Below are 20,689 nucleotides of genomic sequence, written 5' to 3' on the forward strand. Positions count from 1 at the left end.
GGAAACTTGATAGCCACAAATAGCATGTTGGATAAGCTGTCTGCATAGAACAAATACATTCAGGAACTTGTGTTGGGAGCTATTGGTGAAGGGGCCAGACCAAGAAATAAAAACTCATAGGAGATAGAATTTTACACTGGCATATGTTTGTTGCAAAGTGTGCTTTCATGTGTATTATCACATGCAATTCTCAGAGAATGCTACTAAGGAAAGTAGTATTGCCCTACTTTATAAATGAGAAGATTAAGTCTTGGAGAGGTCATGAGAGAGTTCTCATTTTATAAAACCAGCACATGAGGCAGGATGCCTTTCACTCTGCCCTGGTGGCCTCTTCTGAACATTCCTGGTTACATGCCACTAGAAAGGAAGATGGAATAGGTGAAGTACCAGAAAATGAAGAGGAATCTTCTCCACATCATGGCTGGTATAAAGTATTGGGTATGGAACCTAGTCTCCTTAGGGTCCAGTGAGAAAGCATGCCAGATGATGACCCCCAGACCCATCCAGCCCTGGGTCATCCAACAAAGATTTAATGTAGTCCTTGAGGAAATATCCATGTTCTGTAGATCATGAATGTCTAGTAAACACTTCTCCAGAGACCTCACTAAGTAATGAGTTGGGGGTGAGGAAGGGAAACATGCATCATTTATAGAGCACCTATATTATACTCCTGGTTCCCCAACAAGTAGGGTGCTTGATGCATTATAATGGCCATTTTCAACACTGACACTGAGGTAACACTGAGGACCAGAAAGGTCAAGTGACTGTCTAAGATCACATAGCAAATCGGTAGCAAAAAAGAGAGTGAGGACTCAAATCAGTCCATCTTTTCACTCATCATGAGGATTCCAGATTCTTCCCTATGCAAAAAAGTCATGGTCTCAAGGGCAGAGGGTAGAATCAACAAACTGTCAGAGCTCAGAAGTCACACTGCATCAGGAAGCTGTGGGGCCCATGTCTGCTATTTAAGCAACACCAAAAACACATCAGCCCACACCTTAAGGGTGAAGGAATGGGATACTTAGCTGAATATCTGGTACAGAATAGGGGCCTCAGTGGGAACCCCAACAGCCTAATTGATCTTTGGTTTCAATGGAACTGGCCCTCAGCTAAAAGCAAAAGACCTCTCTTTACCAAATACCTCTTCCTTGAAGGAGAAGGATGGTAGATATAGGCACAGGCATTCAGCACAGAAACCCAGGTTGGTCCCCTTGTGAAACTGCTAGGCTTTTGGCACCTGGCCAGCTGGACAGACCACAGTTCTCATTTATCAAAAGCCATAACAAGCCCATTACTTGGCTTCAGTGTCTCTCCAACCCTTAGACCCTGACAGTGAGTTTGTGATCCCAAAGTCTCCTTACCACTGGAATATCTTCAGAAGTAAATGAAACGGTAAGCTAGTAGACTTTAAAGCCAGGCTGTGCCTAGCACTCTATACTCTGTTCAGTGAAAGCAGAAATGTCCCCAACTCACCCACTGGGGTGAAGTAACTCTTATCCCTCTGCAGTTATTCACAATGACCTGCGGGACTGACAAAGTATGTAGACTTCTCCGCTGATTCCACAGGGAACTCTGGCAAAGCTCAGTAAACAGAATCTGGATTCATGAAGAGATCATCCCAACAAATATTTCAAAGGTACGGAAGAAAGAGCACAGGCTTTGGGAGACAACAGACCTATGATAAATCCCAGCTTATCTCCAGACCCATGATAATGCCCAGCTCTGTCTCTTGCAAGACGCTACATCTTCTAAAAGCACCTTGAGAGAGCTAAGTGTCAGCTTCTTTACTGGCTAATGTGAATGTAATTTGCTGTTTTTATGGAGGCTAGAGAGGCTAAGCAGGTGGACAGGTTTAGCGGATGATTGGTAATATAAGACTAGGGGGAAGGACAGATGTCTAAGGTGGACTGCTGGTTGCAATAAGAATGGGTGAGATGACGAGAGAGTGTGTGGTAAATAAAAAGAGAAAAAAAATGAACCATAGGGAAAACTGCATTTACTAGGGTAAGGGGAAAATAAGTCAGAGCTTGAATGAAGTGTGGTGAGAGGGCATCATAAGGAAAAATAAGAGAAAATCTTGTCTCCCAGGAGACATACAGGGAATTGTCTAAGGTTTGCCAACTGTTTGATCTTGAAAGAGCAATCATAACACTCAAGACTTATTATGACACCATCAATAAATGTTTCCTACACATGTAGAGGGCAAAGGTGGCAAATAGGGTCCTTTTTCATGAGCAAATTCCAGGTGATGGATAATGTTTATCTAAAGTACTGTGTTTGAAAAAATTCTGAGCCTTCATCTGAATGCAGTGGTAAGGAGTTGTTTCAACAGTGCTGTTTGCAAGGGAGTGGGAGAAAAGAATGGCAGCCCACAGGCCAAATGTAGTTAATGCTGTGATGTGCCACCCTGACTACCTCCTTTGGGACTGAGACACTCATTCCTCCAGCTGCAGGGACTGTTGCTGTTGGCTGCTGACAGGTATCAGCTGAGTCTCCAGGAATGGTCTTCAGCCCAAGAGAGCTGTCACCTGTGGGCAGTCCACAGCTGTCATTGCAGTGGGCAACAAGGCCAACTCCCTTTGGCTCAATGGAGACATCTGAAGACCATCCCAGCTCCAGAGTTCCCTGTGGAATCAGCTGACATTTTTGCTGTGATTGCCTTGCAGCTCAACTCCTCCCTTTCTTCCCTTACGCCCTTACAGGTGCTGATCCTAAGAGCATGCTCCAATAAACTTTCTGCATGCAAATCTCTGTCCTAGAGTCTGGTTCTGGGGAATTCAACCTAATACACCAAGTATTTGCCATTCCTGCACAGACTACACCTCTCTCTGCTTAGCTAATAGCTTGTCATCTGTGTTTACTTACTCCTCAACAAAGGAAGACTCAACGTTAATCAAGGGGAATAATTTGTAATCCATTAGCTTTCTCTTTTTCCCTTGGCGGCAAGGTAATTCAAAGTTAAGTTATCGATTCTTTCTTCTCTTTTGCCTAGGCTAGAGGTAAGTTTCTATCTTTTTTCTTTTTTTTTTTTTTAAGTAGAGATGGGGTTTTGCCATGTTAGCCAGGCGGGTCTTGAACTCTTGACCTCAGGTGATCCACCCACCTCAGCCTCCCAAAGTGTTGAGATTACAGGCGTGAGCCACTGCTCCCAGCAGTTTCTACTTTAGTTAGGCTTGGAGGCTCTCTAATCTATAAATGATGGGTTGGCTCTATTCCTCTCATTCTCAGTCAGTTCTCCTCCCAGCCTCCAACTCTAGAAGAGATAGCATTTATCCGTGACTCACTTTTTAAAATCATTATAGATCAAAGGTGTCAGTAGGAGGATGAAGAATATGTGCTAATAACTCTCATTGGCATAATGCTTTCAATTTATATGTATGTGATATTTTATAAACATAGCAACTCTTTAAGGCTATTGTTATTTCTTTTGAGCAAAAGGAACAGAAAGGCTAAATGATTTCCCAAGTCACCTAGAAGACTTAATGCAGAACCTAGACTAGAATCTGGGTGTTTTGGCATCCGATCAATCCAGTCACAGGCAGAAAGTGTCTACCTCTGCTGCTTTCTTAGAAATCAGTGTGTGATTTCTAGAAAACAATGGAAGTGGCTCCGGAACTCCCCTCACCATCCCTCCCTTTGTACCACTGCAGTATCCAGGGATCTCGGTGGTGATCAGATCCTGGAACAAGCACTGATGAGCATCCTGTAATCCAGAAAATGATCTAACCGTCCAGTGCTAGAATCGCTGATACCACCACAACAAATGACGGTCTTGTTCCTCTTTGGACCATTTTATTGATGGGAAACTCATTATTGAGAAAGTGGCTTATTCTGTGTTCCCTCATCTGTACAACTGGAATGACACCAAACAGGGAAAGGTGTGACATTTAAATGAGAGAATGAATGCAAAGTGCATAGTAGGTACTCATAAAGAATCCTACCAGAAAAGCTGGCACATCCTGCCCATTTAGAGCTGTTTGTTTGTAAAGGCACAGCTGAGTGAATCTGGGAGCCAGGTCCACAGGCGGGCAATGAAGCATGCTATCTGCCTCCTAAAGAGACATGCCAGGGGCTGGGATGGAAAAGACAAACTCCAGCTTTTAGATCTGCCACTGCAAGAAAACCAGGGTTTCTGCTGTGGTGGCTCTGGGTGGAGTGGTGATGGTAGCACAGGCAGGTGGGCAGTAAACAAATAGCCAAACCCCACGTGGCCATGTGGATTGGTGACATCCAGGTGACTCTGTGACCCTAGGATGCATGGGGAAGCACAGAAAACCCTCCTCAAAGACAACAAAACTGCTTTAGTTCTGTGTGGCAGTGGCTTGAAGGTTGATCACTGGTATGATGTGCCTAAGTTAGGATGCAGCTCGCATGGAACAGCATGGTTTTCCTCTGTCCAAAGAAGGTTTGCAAACAAGAGTAAAATTCAAAACATTTAATAACTGCTGTGGTACAGGCACACTGCCAATGAGAATGGACATCGGCTACAATCAAACAGCATGGTCATGGGGGTGTGTGCCAGCCAAACATCCACCCTGGCAACAAGGAAGCCCACCCTGCAAACAGGGAGAAGAGGATCTGCAGGGTGGGGGCCTAGAAGTCAGCAGAAAATCTGCCTATCTCCTGTGGAAATCCCAGAGAGGATTTCATTAACCTCTCAGGGATCTGTGGAGCATGATTTAAAAGCCGTTGCTGGGGCGAGGGGGTGGAGGTGGGGAAGTAAGTGCCTTCAGTGTCCAGCTTCCAGGCCCAGTATTATTACTCCAGTGTACAGGGCCAGCCTCCAAAAGGGCAAAGCCCTGGTTCCACCCAAAGGCAAGTCCATGAAGGCTCTGATAGGTCATCGTGCTGTTAATCAGCATACTTCTCCTTCTGCCAACGAGTATTCATATGTAGTCTCCCCAAGCACTTGTTCCTGTTCTAGCTTTTATAGATGAGGGCACTAGCACCCCTCACTGCAGTCCCAGGACTTAGAACACAGCCTTGATTCATGTAAATTGAGCCCTGGTGCTGGCAGGAGTCAGGGATCAGAATCCTAGTCCTGCCCAGGTCGTCCAGAGCCACTCCAAGCCCCTCTCTTTCCCAGCTCAAATGTGTCTCCCAGCTGCTGGTCTTTCACTAAGAGCACACGTTGCTGCTACCTTCTGGATGAAGTCACAAGGGGTCAATTATCTTGCAGCAATGAAACCGGCATACCGTTTCTTCAGCTTGCATAAGATGAAGCTCCACATGATGAAACAAGTCACTGGTCCATGAGGTCTTGGGGGAAGGCACTAGAAGCAAAAGCGCTCCCTTGAGAGCAATGCATCAAGACCTCCCCTTTCTCCTGTCCTCAACCCCCAATGAGCATGCTGTAGTGGACTTGCCAAACTCAAGAAATACTCCCAGTAAATGCCACTGAAACATTTCCCCACTGTTCTCCATGGAGCTCAAAAGATTGTACCTCTTGAGGCTGACTTTGCCCCTACTTGTGTCTTACAAATTGGGTTTGTTCCCTAGGAAGTCACCCTTTTCTTGCTAATTCTATCAGTGGCTTTTCATGCTGTCTTTTATACATAACTACAACTTCCCAGCCTTCACCAGCTTTGTCTCTTCTAAATAGAAACCTCGCATAGCCCTGCATTAGAAGGCAATGGATTTGAATGACAGCTTCCCGGTAATTCTCTGAAGGAGCCATGGGCATTGGCTGTGGCTGGGGCACATGCAGGAACACCTACAGGAGGCCAGTATATCTGGGTGAGACATTAAGCACCAAGCTTTCATGTCAGTCAAGCTGGGTCCCATTCCTAGCTCAGCCCCTTACCAGCTATGTAACCTGGGAAAGTTATTCAAAACTCTTTAAGGTCTTTTCTTTAGTGTAAAATGGTTTTAATAATAGTATCTGTCTTACAGGGTTGCTTTGAGAATTAAAATAATATATATAAGGCACTTAGCACTATGTCTAGCAAATAGCCATGTAGCCATTGTCAATATTGTTAGCCATTCATTTATCAATCAGTTGCTATAAACCCTGTACCCTGTTAAGGGCTGAGACTCCCCGTTTCTGCCCTCAGAAATCTCACAGTTCAATGGGAAAGGACCACAGGAGAACCAGCAGTTAGGATGCAGGATGGTAAGTACTTTATTAATAATCACTTTTTAAAACACTATCACTAATGGGTGACGACCATTTTTTGTTAACCACTGTGTGCTACATGCTTTATGTAAGTCAAGTGCATAAGCTTTCTAGTCTAAATACGTGAGTTCAAATCCCAGCATTACCACTGAATAATTATGAAATCTTTGGCATGTTAATTAACTCTTTGACACTTAGTTATTCATCTTGTAAATAGGTACAGAAGTTAGAAAAAATAGGATGGGCATGGTGGCTCACACTTGGCAACATAGTGAAACCCCATCTCTACTAAAAATAAAACAATTAGCCAGGCATGGTGGTATATGCCTGTGGTCCTAGCTACTCGGGAGGCTGAGGCAGAAATATCACTTGAGCCCAGAGGTTCGAGGCTGCAGTGAGCTGTGATCACATTATTGCAGCACTCCAGCCTGGGTGACAGAGCAAAACACTGTCCCTTACCAAAAAAAAAAAAAAAAAAAAAAAAAACTGGTGGGAAAAAAGTGTACGTAAGATGAGATGTCACCAGAGCGTCTTGTATATGGTAGGTGCTTCATAAACGTCTGTTGGCTAGAGTTGAAGTGCAGCGACTAAGGGGTGTTTGGAAAATGCATGCGAGATGGCTATTGTTCCCCACCCCTAGAGAGTCTGTCTGGGTAGCTTTGAAGGCCCAGGCAACATGTCCACCTAGGCCGTGAGGCAGGACTCTGAGGCTCAGTGGCTTACCCGGTTTGGACCCCGTTCTGAGCCAGTGACTGCAGCCACAGGGCCCAGAGGCTGGCACACCAATGGGGTTTCTGGCAAGAACCAGGCAGAATGTTCTAAATACGGCAGACCCTCCAGGACCAAGGTAGATAATGGGCATGGACATGTAGGCACAAAGAGGTTCTGAGCTCTCCCAGGCATCCCCAGTTTTGCATACCCTAACCTCACATCGTTGCCAGGATGGCTTATGCTGTCTCCAGGTCAGGCCTTCAGGGGCTGACAGTAGGCAAGTCACATCGTATTTCTCTTTGTCCAAGAGAGAGCAATCCTAGTCCTGTCTTTAATGCATGGCTAATGAAATAATCAAATACAAAAGAACCTTGCAAAATAGAAAGCACTACAAAAATAAGGCATTATCATTACTGACATCATTACACTACTACTGTTGCTACAATTACAGCTACTAATGACCACTATAATTTATCAGTCTCTATGTGTCACTTATACTTTATGGATAATCACAAATCATCCCTACAGCCTATTTAGATAAATGATGAAGAAATTGAGGCTGAAAGAAACAAGGCTACTACCAGCCCCGTTATTGACTTTACATGAATTTGAAAAAGATGTCTCTTCTTCTGGGCAGATGTAGCCCCTCTGGGACACATGGCTTGGCAGGTGGAATGCAGGCTGGTTTTTAGCCTCCACTAGCCCTTGAATAAGCAGGCTTGTGCAGGACACACCCTCATCATCAGTTTTCTGCAATCTCACAGAGAAGGTGAGTAGGCTGGTTCAGTAAGAAGCTAAGTTGGGGGCCAGGCACGGTGGCTTGTGCCTGTAATCCCAGCACTTTGGGAGGATGAGGTGGGTGGATCATCTGAGGTCAGGAGTTTGAGACAAGCCTGGCCAACATGGTAAAACCCTGTCTCTACTAAAAATACAAAAAATTAGCTGAGGGTGGTGGCGGTTGCATGTAATCCCAGCTGCTTGGGAGGCTGAGGCAGGAGAATCGTTTGAACCTGGGAGGTAGAGGTTGCAGTGAGCCAAGAACCCACCACTGCACTCCAGCCTGGGTGATAAGAGTGAAACTCTGTCTAAAAAAAAAAAAGAAGCTAAGTCAAGACTTAAATGCAGGCATGTTCCATTATACCAAGCATGGGTACCCCAAGTGGGCATTTGCTGCCTGGAGCCAGCATCTTCTATGTAGACCACAAACACTGGCTGGCCCTCTGTACACTCATCCCCGTGCTGCTACTGTGGGATGCACAAGGATCATGCAGACAGGAGCCCATACCCCAGGGAGTGCATTGCCTCTGAGAAGCAGCAGAGGTACTCCCGCTCAGAACACACCAGCCCTGGAACTGAGACGGTGCCTAGAGAGGAACAAAACCGCACAAACCCAGTCCTGTTTACGTGAATGAACATTCTTGTAGCAGGGCCTGATAAGCCTGTTGCTAAGCCTACCTCGCTTCCTCTCACTGAGCACCTGGCTCTTGGCTCAGGAAAGATAATCACTCTGGGAACCAGCTCTCCTCAGGAGACCTGGCAGAATGCTGGCAGTCCAGGGCAAAACCTGCCTTTCAACAGAGCTTCACCTCCTGCCATGTCAGACAAGGGGAAACTCAACCTGTAAAGGAAAGGGTTTGCACACACACAATTCTGCTGAGAGCCTGCAGTAGTAAGTGACCTCCACCCCAGGAAAGGAAGGAGCCCCAGCTCTCCCAGCTCAAAGTGCTTCGTAAACAAAGACCCTAAGTGTCCTGCCGCAACAACTCAAGACACGGGACACTCAGGTTCCAGGAGCACCTGCAGCTATCATCTGTCAGTTCTGACACCAGCACTGTCTGTGCTGAGGTTGAAGCAAAGAGATCAGACAAGCACTGGGGTGGGAGTGGGGGCTGCAGAGGGCAGGTGAAGGGGAAAAGGCTTTGGAGAGACCAATATGAATAGCAGGCATTTTTGTCTGACCCCAAAGAAGAGGGCAAAGGAGAGCTGTGATCTAAGCCAAGATGAAAGAGTGATCGGCCTCCCCTAGTAATCAAAGAGTTTAATGAGGCTTATTAAAAGCCCATTTCTAGGTCTTGTTGAAAAATTACATCGGTAAGTTTTTTTTTTTTAATAAGAATTGCCTCCTAGGGATTAAACACACACACACACACACACACACACACACACACACTCCCCCAAAATCCCATACCCCACACATTCACAGTCACATTCCCACAAAAGCTGCCTATCATGTACATTACAGCATTCTAGGTGCATCTACATCAACCATGGTCACAATTCGCAACATACACATATATTGTAAGACAGAAAAGCCAGATCACTGAGGTCATTCGTGCACCTTTTGAAATTCCAGACATTGAGGGAACCCTAGAGCTTCATCCTTAAGGAGTTGGCATCCACATAAACAAAGAGCATAGCCTCTAATCCACAGCATTCTCTGTGTCTTGCCTGAGGCAAGACAACTCAGCAAAAGCAGAAGCTACCATGCTTGGAGTCCAGGATCATTAAGCTTTGGTAAAAAAGCAGCAGTTTTAAAGCAAGGTCACTGCACAAGAAGGGGGCGGGGGGTGTGTCACTCCTTCCACCCATGGTGAATTCTCTCTGATATGCTAAATCCCAGCCACTTGGTAGAGCCAGCCTGGGCCTGGAGCAGGTTTCCCTTGGTTCTCAGCTTACTGCGAGCTCACAGCTGCCTTCACTCTCAGGCGGAGAAAACATTGCTTTCTGGAACAATCAGCTGGATGTAGAAAAGAATCCCTTGCAGAAAATTATCCCACCACCGTGGGGCTGCTCATCTCCCCAACGTGATACTCACTGCCAAGGGGTAGAATGCAACAATGACCATTCAGATGCTACAACTGCCAGGTGGAACAGTCTGCTGTTGTTAGAAACAAATGTTTTGGATGTAGTAAATCTGGGTTTCAAGCCTAGCTCTAAACCTTACTCAAAATGGCAGGAACAACTTCCTTCTACACTATAGAGTTGTGGGAAAGATCACAAAGTACCCTTCAAACTGTATACCCCAAAGGAGATGCTAGAAATTCTCATAATGAGACGATAATGGGAAAATGGAGGAACTCACTGATTGGGTTGTGAACTCCTCAAGGGCCTATGTTGTATTTATCTTGTTCTCAGTGCCCAGCGCTGAGGCTGGGACTAAATACCCTGGGGAAAAACAGTGTGAAAGAAAGAAAGAAAGCAGAATGAGTGAATCTGTGAGTTAAGTGGCTTGCCTAAGGTCACAGAGCAGGTCATTGCAGGACTTGAGCCCAGCACTCTTGACTACACTAGTCCAGAGCTCTCTGTTCTTGATGTACCAAATGGTTGGGTCTATTGAAGGGAGAGTGAGTGTCACAACAACTGCAGCATGGACCAGTTTTCAATAAGCCCCAGTATTCCCAGAGAAAGACCCAATGTTTGCCATGTATGGCCTAAAAGGACTGAACAGACTCACCTGTTAAACATGTCATCTCCACACTGGAAACAAACAGAAGCCACAAGTGCAAGTAATACTCAAATGCCTCAAACTGGCTCATCTTATTTACTGACTTGTGCAATACTGACTTGAATTGCACAAAACAGAAAAGTCACAAGCCTGGGACAATGGGTCTGGCAGGGGTTAGGTCGTGCAGACTAGAAGCATATCTTGTTTTGGGTTCACTTTCAGCATCATTACTTACCTACTGACCAAGTGTCTGAGAGATCACTAGCCCTCTCTGATTCTCAGTTTTTCCATCTGCAAAACAAGAAGACAAACACAATTAATTCCTTGAGATCGCTGGACTAAAACACATCACCGGTTTTATGCCTAGAATTGGTTACCAACTACTTATGATTCCAGGTAACTGGGAAAACTGTGAGTGGTCAGGGGCTGCAAAATAACTACAAAATGAAGTGCAATAATAAATTAAGCATGATAATTAATAGTTATGTGTCAAGCAGGACGCTCGCTGATGGTGCCCAACTCTCAGCACAGAAAATTCAGCCTTCCAATCATTTGGGCACTTTTTATTTTTCATAGATGTCAAAATATAAAAGACCATTAAAAATACCAGGAGAAATAAAACAAAGAAAAGGGCCACAATCTCAACACATTCACGTCCAACAGTTTGGGCTTTTTTTTTTTCCCTTCTATACATAGAGTTTGCCATTTTTCAGAGCAGAGGCTATCAAGATATACTATATTAAAAAACCAGTCATGATTTTCCTCTCTTGCCACCTGTGTTAGGGCATGACAGTTGACCATTGCCCTTATTAACTAATTTTCCTACCCATCCTTTTCATCAGTTTCCCCAAGGCCTTTCCAGGTGTGTGGTCAGGTCTCTGACAGGCACTGTCCATACCTGAGCCCAGAAGTGTGAGAAGTGAGTAACTTTTGGAGCCCTCAGACTGGTCTTTCCCTAGTCTAGGTTCAGTTACCTCATCTGAAAAACAGGGAAACTGGACCGGCTGGTCACGGATACCCTTTTTAACTTGAAAAAACAAGGCTAAGGAAAAGAGAAGGAAACTCATATATTTGCGTCCCCACTATGTGACAGCTATTGAGCTAATAATATCTACAGATATGATTTCATGATCCTTATAACCACACTGGGAGAGTTTATAGGCAAGAAAACTGCAGCTCAGCAAGGCTCAGCGAGCCGTCTAAAGCCTGATGCCGTAATTTTGGTACCCCATTCATATTTTTGCCATATCCATGTGTCACCTCTACTGTCATTTACTAATTTTTCCAGATCAATTCATATTTTTTCTTAACTGTATTTTTAAATAATTTTCAAAAAATGTTTCTGCAGCTCTCTATTTCTGCCCTTTCTCTCCTATGAAAAGCAACCTTGCTAAAACTAAGATAGGTTCTGTAACAACGTTGCTAACAACGTAAAAGAATTCGTCATTAAAACCATTCGGACAACATCTAGGAAGTCATAGGTGTGAGGTGCTATATATATATATATATATATATATATATATACACACACACACACATACACACACACACACACAATTTATTAAAATAAATTAGTTTTGGAGTTGAAAACGCTCATCCATGTACTATGCCAACTCCCAGTGGTGCCCCTGCTACACTTTGGGGAGCTGGTCTGAAGTCCTTCAATGCACTGTGACTTCAGAACTGAAGTCTTTCATCTTTCAAAGCTGAAATCGTAAAAATGCCTAACACTTAGTCTATGTCAAGAAAGTCACCAGGGTCACACAGCTAGTAACTGAAGGAGCCGGGACCGGGCCTCTGCTTGCCTGCTTCTAACCCACCCCACTGTCCCAGGAGTGCACTCTGTTTCCGTCCCCCTCCTCAGGCCCCAGATATGCAATTCAGTGCCATCTGGCCACCAATTAAGTTGTTTTCAAATCCAGGCAGGGTCATCCTCTTTTGTTATGTTATCCTCAGCTTTTCTGTAAAGTGACTAGATTATATCGATACTTATTTACATTCCCAAAAGAGCGCTTTGGTATAAAACTGCATAATTTCTAAAACCATGTTTTGAAAATATGAACTGAATGTGATTCTTTCTTCAATGATCCAAAATAGTAACTGAGGAAATAGAAAAGGCTGATAACCTAATACCCAGGAATGCCATTGCCACTGCAAATGAGTATAAAATCCCAACCTGGTCAGGGGAAGTGGGAGAAAGTGGCAAAGTGACTGTACTGGACACTGATCGAAGCTGTTTTCTAGTGTCTTTCTAAAGCTCTAAGCTTCCATTTCCTGTCATCTGGTTTTAAATTAATTGGCATGAATTTTTTATGACCAGAGAGCAAACAGGTTGAACGTCCCATAGAACTAGATTGGGCTTGCTTTCTGCTGAGCTCCGCATTTCTGCGCTGAATATGAGCTACAAACTATGCAGAAACAGGAACACAAATGGATCCCTGACTATTCACTCTCTGTCCAATGACACCTCTTCCAGGAAGGCTTCTCCCACCAACCTGAGTCAGAATTAGTCCCCCCTCCTCTGGCTTCCCTCAGGGCAACACTTATTGCAGACTCTGTTACACGGCAGTCATGCATTTTCTTTTTTTAAAAAGAAGTATTTTCTTTCTGACTATTCACTAAATACAATAAAAACTCACCTAACACCATCAATATGATTTTAGATATATTTCCTTTTAAGCCTTTTTGTATGAATACTCACACAGACATCCCCACAACGTACATTCAGATGCTTTACAAGGTGGGATCATACCATACAAGCTAATTTTAATCTATCTTTAATTTAGTAAAATAGCATGCTTTTAAATGGTTATGTAGATTTATAATTAATCTCCTACTGATGGACATAGCATTGTTTCTAATTTTTCACTAGTATAAATACTCTAATATCTTTGTACGTATTTCTTGTAGGGTTGTTTGATTATATGCTTACACTGTATTGCTTAACATTTTAAAAAATTATAGCTGCTCCTCAGCCGAGTGTATCACTTGTCATTTTTACCAGCAGTATATGAGCATGCCAATTCCTCTCACTCTCATCAATATCAGGCATTAGCATACTTTAAAAAATCTCTATTGATGTGATAGGTAAATGGTACCTAATTATTTTAATCTGCCTCTCTTGAATATCAGTTAAACATCTTTCTCTTGGTTTCTTGGTCATCACAATTCTTCTTTGGGAATTGCGTGTTCACTGTGCTTTACTCATTTTGGGTGTTAGTCTCTTTCTGGTTGCAACATAAGGGTTTGCTATTTGTCTTTTACTCTGATTATTTTTAGCTTGCTTCCAGCATGTCTAATCACAGTAAAGGGCACCACCAGAAATCTGGGTGCCTGTTTCCTACCAGAAATCTGGGTACCCGTTTTGACAACCCCCTGCATGTCACTACCCACAGCCAATCAATGACCAAGTCCTATCAGTTCTACCTCCTAAATACACCTTAATTTGGCTCCTTTCCCTCCCTCTCCATCTCCATGCCCTCATTCATGACACCATCATCTCTCTGGGGGACTTCTGCAGTGGCCTCCCAGTGGTCTCCTACATCTTCTACTCCAATACTCTCACCAGCTGAAGTTAGAAGTATTTTTTTAATGCAAATTGGGTTATCTTTTCTGCCTAAAACTTTCTGACAGTTTCCCATTCTACTGAAGATAAAATCCAAAGTCCTTCATGTGTTCCTTTGCCTCACAAGGCTGCTTCCAGAACCTGGCTTCTGTACTGCTCGGGTATTGCAGATACATCCATCTGCCCCACAGTATCTGTAATTGAGCCACACTGGCCCCCTTTCAGGTTTGCAAATATCAAGACCCTGGGTGCTGCTCCCTCAGGCTGAAAGGTTGTTTGCTTTCCTCTCTGCCTGGCTGACCCAAATGAACCCTTCAGGCTTCTCAACTCCAATGCCATCTCCTCTGAGAAGCCCTGAACCCCCAAGTTAAATAAGCCCCTCTGACTATTTACTAGGGTTTCCTTTGCAGCACATCTCACAACTGTACGTCAGCACTGTTTGGCATGGTTGGTTTAATGAGAACCAGGCTGTATGCTCTGTGAATGACATGGTTTGGATCTGAGTCCTCACCCAAATCTCATGTCGAATTGTAATCCCCAGTGCCACAGGCAGGGCCTAGTGAAAGGTGATTGGATCATGGGGTGGATTCTCATGAATGGTTTAGCACTATCCTCTTAATACTGTTCTCTTGATGACGAATGAGTTCTCTTGGCATCACCCCCCTTGCTCCCACTTCTTCCTCCTGCTCCAGTCATGTGAAGTATCAGGTTCCCCTTTGCCTTCCGCCATGATGGTAAGTTTCCTGAGGTCTCCCCAGAAGCCCAGCAGATGCTGCCATGCTTCCTGTACTGCCTGCAGACTGTGAGTCCATTAAACCTCTTTTCTTTATAAATTACGCAGTCTCAGGTATTTCTTTGTAGCAGTGCGAGAACAGACTGATAGAATCAGGACAGAGACTTGGCCTCTCTTGTCTACCACTGTCTATCCAGAATTTAGTATGGTACTTGGCACACTCTAGGCACTCAATGAATACTTACTGGATTACTTTCTTTAAAAATGTATTTTAAAAATATTTAAATAACCTATCTATTTCAAGGATCAAGCAATCACCTCTAGGTTTTCATAAGAAATTAACACAGGTCTTCACACAGAAAGCAGCTCCAGTGACAAACCAGTCCTGTCTTCAAATGTGCAGGGTCTAATTTAAGCCTATTCAAGAAGGACTGTTCCATTTCTCTCCATGTACAAAACTCAAAGCTCTGGCTTGGGCAGCCACAAGTACACTAGGGTGAAAGTATCTCAAAAAGTCCATGTCTCATGCTTTTCTGCAGCTCCTCCCTCTCTCCACCCTATGTTTTGCCTCCATTCAGTGAATGCCTCTTAAATGGACTTAATTTCAAATTATATATTATATCTAATATAGGATACCAAATTATATCTACTTCACTGCCTTCTCTCCCAACATTTTAAAGCCAATTTGCGTTACTAGCATTATTGACTTGATGGTTCTCTATATAGAGATCAATACGTATATTTATGAATATTTTCTTAAGTTACTTTCTTGAATTGATTGTTGGTCATAGAGGCTCAGTACTTCTCTAGCCACATCTCTTCCCTGCTCCCTGAGTCCACCTTGTCCTCAATTCAGCATTTAGTTCACTGAATTAACTGAAATTGTACTTCCCCACTTTCCTATAGGGTCTCCAGGATGTAAGTCAGAGATCAGGCTGCGGTGTGGAGCCACCATTTCCTTGACTTAATTTGGACTCTTCTCAAGCTCACCACAAAGCACCTTAGGCATAATGATCAGTCGCATGTAAGGTGTTGATGCCCTCACTTTGGTCATCTTAGGCCACTAACATACTAGTTCAAGGAGTAGAAGGAGGTCAGCAGGTCAGAGATTTGCTGGGGCCTATTATGGAGGGCTTAGGAACTCACTCATGCCAAGGAGGCACAGGATAAGAATAAAAGCTCATTTCCTGCCCTGGAAGAAATTGGGTTTTAGTTGGGAAGACAAGACCAAGATGCAGTAAATAGTCTTGGCCTTGCCTGTGTCTGAAGCCTCCTCTCTTCAAGATTCTGCTTCAAGAATCTGCTTCAAGATTCCTTTTATTTAAGCATCCCTCTATATAGCTAAAGATCCCAGGAAGAGGAACTGGAATAACTGGTGAGGTCCACTAGGTCTTTGTTAAATGTTGCATTGGCTGTGGAATCAGAGTTTGGGTTTTACCCCTGGTTGTATTTCCTCCTCTCTGGGCGACCTTGGGTGGCATATTTAACCTCCCTAAGCCTCTGTGTTTTCATTTGAAATGTGGGGATAGTAAAAGTACCTACCCCTGGGTTGCTGCAGTGGTTATGTGTCTATGACCTAGTAAAGGCTCAAGAAATGTTGGTGAATATTATTCTAACTGCTAGACTGTGATATTCTTAGCTAACAATAAAGTATTTACTGTGTGCCAGACATTGTCCCAAGCACTTTACAAATATTAACTCATTTAACCCTTATAAATAATTCCGTGAGTTAAGTACTATTATTTGCCTCATTTTATAGATAGAAACTGGGGTAGTGAGAGGCTAACAAAATTGCCTGAAGTCACAAAATAAATGCTGGAGCCAGGATTTTGAACCCAGGCAGTCTGGCTCCAGAAGTCATGCTCTAAACCATTAGACTATTAATCATCATAATAATCATTTAACGAGTTATTATGTTTAGTTACTAATAATCATGATTTATTTTTATTAATGATGGGTGGCTGGCCTACTCATATAGGTCCCCAGGCAGCTGGGGTGATTGGGATGGGGTTTGGGCTGGTAGGGTGTTAAGAAGCCATCCAAGCTCACTGAAGTTCCAAAGAGTCTTCCAGTTCCAGGCAGGAACTAAGGATCTGAACAGGAAACCAGGGCAGAAGCCCAGTTGTGTGTGCTGGGCTAATATGGTAGGAGTGGGAATGGAAAATGAGATAGCCTGGTAAGCCCTGCGTACTTTGGGAAAAGGGTTGGAAGAAGGGCACCTGAACCTCCAGGCTTCACCTAGGAGGGCTGAGGCTTCCACTGGGTGTCTGACTGTATCAAGGTGGACTCTAGGGCTAAGTGGGTCATAACCTGCAAGGGAAATGTCCCAGTAACTTAGCAAAGAAGGGCCAGAGAAGGTGCAAGCTAATGTTTTCTTTCTGGAAGTCTCTGCTGTCCCTGCTCACAAAGTCCCAGGAATCCTAAGGCTCAGAGATGCTTCTTGAGCTGGAAGTATGGTTCAGAGATGCTTCTTGAGATGGAAGTATCTACTCTTGAGATGCAAAAGCTGATGTCAGGAAAGTCTGTTGATCTAAGCTGAGTTGCTTGCATTGCCACTGGATGTCTGAGTAAAGATGAGTTCTCCTCCAGGGACCATGGTCTGTCAATTCCAGCTTTATCATTCATTATCAGGCCTTGGATGTTCCCCCCTGGACATCCACTGCTGATCAGGTCCTTGAAACACACTCACTTTGGTTTTCTTCAGAGTCAAAGATTTTGTCCGTTCTCCCTCCCTCTTGTTTAGGTATCATTTTCGAGAGCAGTCATGGTGGTGTGAAGCAATTTAGGATGAGAACACTGTACTGCAGCCACAGGACCTCAGCCTCCACAACCTACCAACCTACCATGGCTTGGTGGGGCTGAGAGTGAAATCCTAATGTGTTAACTGGCTTCCAAAGACCAGCTGTATCCTCCTCTGGGTGCTCTCATCACAGCTGCCTCCGCTGCAGGTGCTCCCCAGCTGAAGACACTCTGCATCAACTTCCTTTCAGAGTGAGATCATTTTCTGTGTTGTGCAGCAGAAATAACAGATTTTCTTATTTACCTAAAAACATGGAAAGTCTAAGAACAATCTAAGAGGTTGCCTCATACTGTCACTTCTTTTCAACCAGGCCCACAGAACCATGTGAGAGAGCCTTTTTAATAGAAAAACAAAAACAAGGAAGTCAGCTCTTCTTGAAAGATAAACTTCTCCACTCAGCAACTTTCTACTCACCCTCTTTCATTTAACAAGCAATGTTGGTTGCTTACTGTGAACGTCAGACTCAGATTACAATTGGTGGCTGGGAAGAGTGAAAAGAGCATGGGCCTGATCCATGTTCAAATCCCAGCTCTGACTCATGTAAGTTGTGTGACATTGAGAAAGTTACTTAACTCCCCTGAGCATCAGCTTTTTTATCTGCAAAGTGAAGATCTTTATCCCAGCCTTTCAGAACTGATGTGAGAATTAGCATTCCTCAAACATCTAGCTGAGGCCTTCAAGTCAGTCCTTAAGAATACTCACTGCTTTTACCATTTCTACTACTAATCATGGTTAATAAGACATGCTCACTGCACTAAAAAGGTCCAAAGTGTTACTGGTGGATAGGAAGCCTGTTATCTATAGTGGGATCCAGTGAGGAAGAGGTCAACTCTACCGGGATGGAATGGGCAAGACAGACTTCAAGGGAGACTCATGAGCACAATCTTTTCAAAACAAAAGGTCTGTGGCAAGAGGCTTAAAATGTGGATACATCCTGAGAAGTACAAGCTTTAGAAGGAGATGTGGAACCTCTGACTGAGCACAGGGACTAAAGGGCTCAGGGGCCAGCTTCTAGCAATGCAGTCATCCACCAAAGGCTTTTAAGCTGGGCAAAGAGAAGGCCAGATTTGTCCTTGAGATAATCACTCTGGCTGCATTCGAGACAGACTAGAGGGATGAGGCTGGGAGGGAAGCTGGAACAGACAGAGCTGCAGAGCCGAGGCTGATCTAGGCCCAAGGAAAGGGTCCCTAACTTCATTTCTGAAGCCACTGGTCACCCTTGCCAGCTCCTTCTAGTAGCCTGGCTACAGCAGCCCAGTTCCTGAAGGCTGTGGGCCTGGCTGCCTCAGAGCCGACCTGTGGAGGGTCCCTTCAGGAACCAACTGCAAAACCATCCACCCAAGCTGTTCCTCTCTGACTCTGCTGGCACAGGGGCTCCTCTGCTTCAGGCCCTCTGATCCCTGCACCACTTGAGTCTGGAGCCACGGACAGGGTGACTGAGCTGCTGCCCTAGCCTGTACCAGTCCAATTAATTCAATTCCATGCAGTTAAATGATGCTTTTGTGTGGATCCTGTGCTCATCTTTGAGGGTTGTATGACACTGTAAGAGACAAGGCACACGAGGTTTATACTAAAGGAGACACAGCTGTTCTGTAACCCAAAGCTGACTGCTGGAAAGTGCTCAAGACAGGGCCAAGTGACAGTGTTCCACTCAGGGATATGGGAGACAGGGCCAGGGATCCTCCTTGGCAGCATCAGAAAAGCTTTATGGAAGAGGAGCACACTTGCCTGGGCCTGGCGACTAAGAAGGCCCTTGATAGTCAAAGGATGAGAAGGGGGCCTTTAGGCTGAGGGAAGGTGTGTGGGGAAAGTGCTGTTGCTTGTGGTGGCTAGACCACAGGAAGGAAAGGAGGTGACAGAAGACCAGGGCAAGATAGGTGGGCTGAGGTCATGCTGGGAAGGGCCTGAGGTCACTTTCTGTTTTCTTCCCTAAGGCAAGAAATGGTCACATAAGGAGCAAGACAGTAATTTTCCTTCAGTACCCACTATGCCCCTGATAGTGTGCATTATATGAACTCTACATGCACACATTTAGTCTGCACTTTATAACCATCCTCAGAAGCAAATATTATCACCATGCCCATTTACAACCAAAGAAACCAAGGCTTAGAGGGATTATGTGGCCTACCTGAGGCCACTGAGGCAGAAATGGAACTCAAATATATGCATTCCAGCCCAGTGATGCCCCCTCTGTATAATACCCACTCCCTAAATGGTGGAGGCAGATGTATGTCCTTCATTCAAACAGCCGAGAAAACCTAGACTCATCATCACCACCACTGCTGCCGTAGTTGTGGACTCCAAATTTTATTTCGTAAGAGAGAAAATGTACCAGATGTGCCTCTTTGTAACAGGATCTTTTAAGATTCCTGAGGATATATGTTTAATTAAAATCAACCACTATCAGACCACCTGTGCTCACTGATGACTTACAATGTGCAAGGTGCTTCTGCTCCAATGTTCATAATAACCATCACAACAACCCTATAAAGTCGGTTTTACTCCCCCAGTTTTATAGTTGAGGACACGGAGGCTCAGAGAGGCAGTGTGAATTGCCCCAGATGCACAGAGTGGCAGCGGGAACTAGAAGCACGTGTTGTGGTGCTTAGGCCCACCTCTTCACCTCAAGCTCAGAGCGCCAACAACCCAATCCTCACGGTTTCTCTCCAAAGGGTCCTCTTCTGCTGATCCCCATCTCAATAAGTGATGCCACCTTCCACCGGCCGCACAAGCTAGAAACCTAGGTCACTCCTGACACCCCTCTCTCCCGCACTGAAACCCCTAGATCTAAGCCATCTTTGAGTCCTGCTGGTTCTAACTCCTCAATCTCTCCCAATTCTGTCCACTTCTCACCATCTCTGTTTCTACTACCCTATCCAAGCCATAGTCATCTCTCACCTGAGCTTCCGCAATGGCCTCCCAACCAGTCTCCCTGCACTCGTCCTCATAGAAGATGTGACCCCAGCCCTGGTGACGGGCCCCAGCATGGCTCAGCCACTCTCAGCAGCCCCGTTTCCTTTTGCTCTGCCATTCTTTCCTTTCCTCAAACACTCCATTCTGTGTGACCCTGGGCTTTTTCTCTCTCTGTGTCTCAGCTGCCTTCTCTGCAAAAGAACAAGAATTGCCCAGGCCCCCCAGATCCAAGATTCCCCAACCAAGGATCTGCCAGGGTGGGGAGGAGGAAAACTGAGAGGATATGGAGACCTAGGGATCCGAGCAGCACCGTGATCTCCCACATGGGAGACCTCAACTTGGAGCCAAGGCCGGTGGGACAGCAGGAGCCTGCACTCCCTCTCCTCCTACCCCATCCCAGGCTTCTC

General features: G+C 44.8%; 1 protein-coding gene across 1 annotated transcript in view; it reads right to left on the reverse strand.

Annotated features, from left to right (window-relative positions):
* TENM4 (teneurin transmembrane protein 4) overlaps positions 1 to 20,689 on the reverse strand; it is a 3,069,169-nt gene that overhangs the window by 634,348 nt on the left and 2,414,132 nt on the right. The window contains exon 8 of the mRNA XM_063641401.1: positions 10,507 to 10,562. The gene's annotated coding sequence lies outside the window, so the exon portion shown is untranslated. The remainder of the gene's footprint in view (positions 1 to 10,506; positions 10,563 to 20,689) is intronic.

This window comes from Symphalangus syndactylus, chromosome 6, assembly GCF_028878055.3.
Source record: "Symphalangus syndactylus isolate Jambi chromosome 6, NHGRI_mSymSyn1-v2.1_pri, whole genome shotgun sequence".
In the NCBI taxonomy this organism is placed as follows: domain Eukaryota; kingdom Metazoa; phylum Chordata; class Mammalia; order Primates; family Hylobatidae; genus Symphalangus; species Symphalangus syndactylus.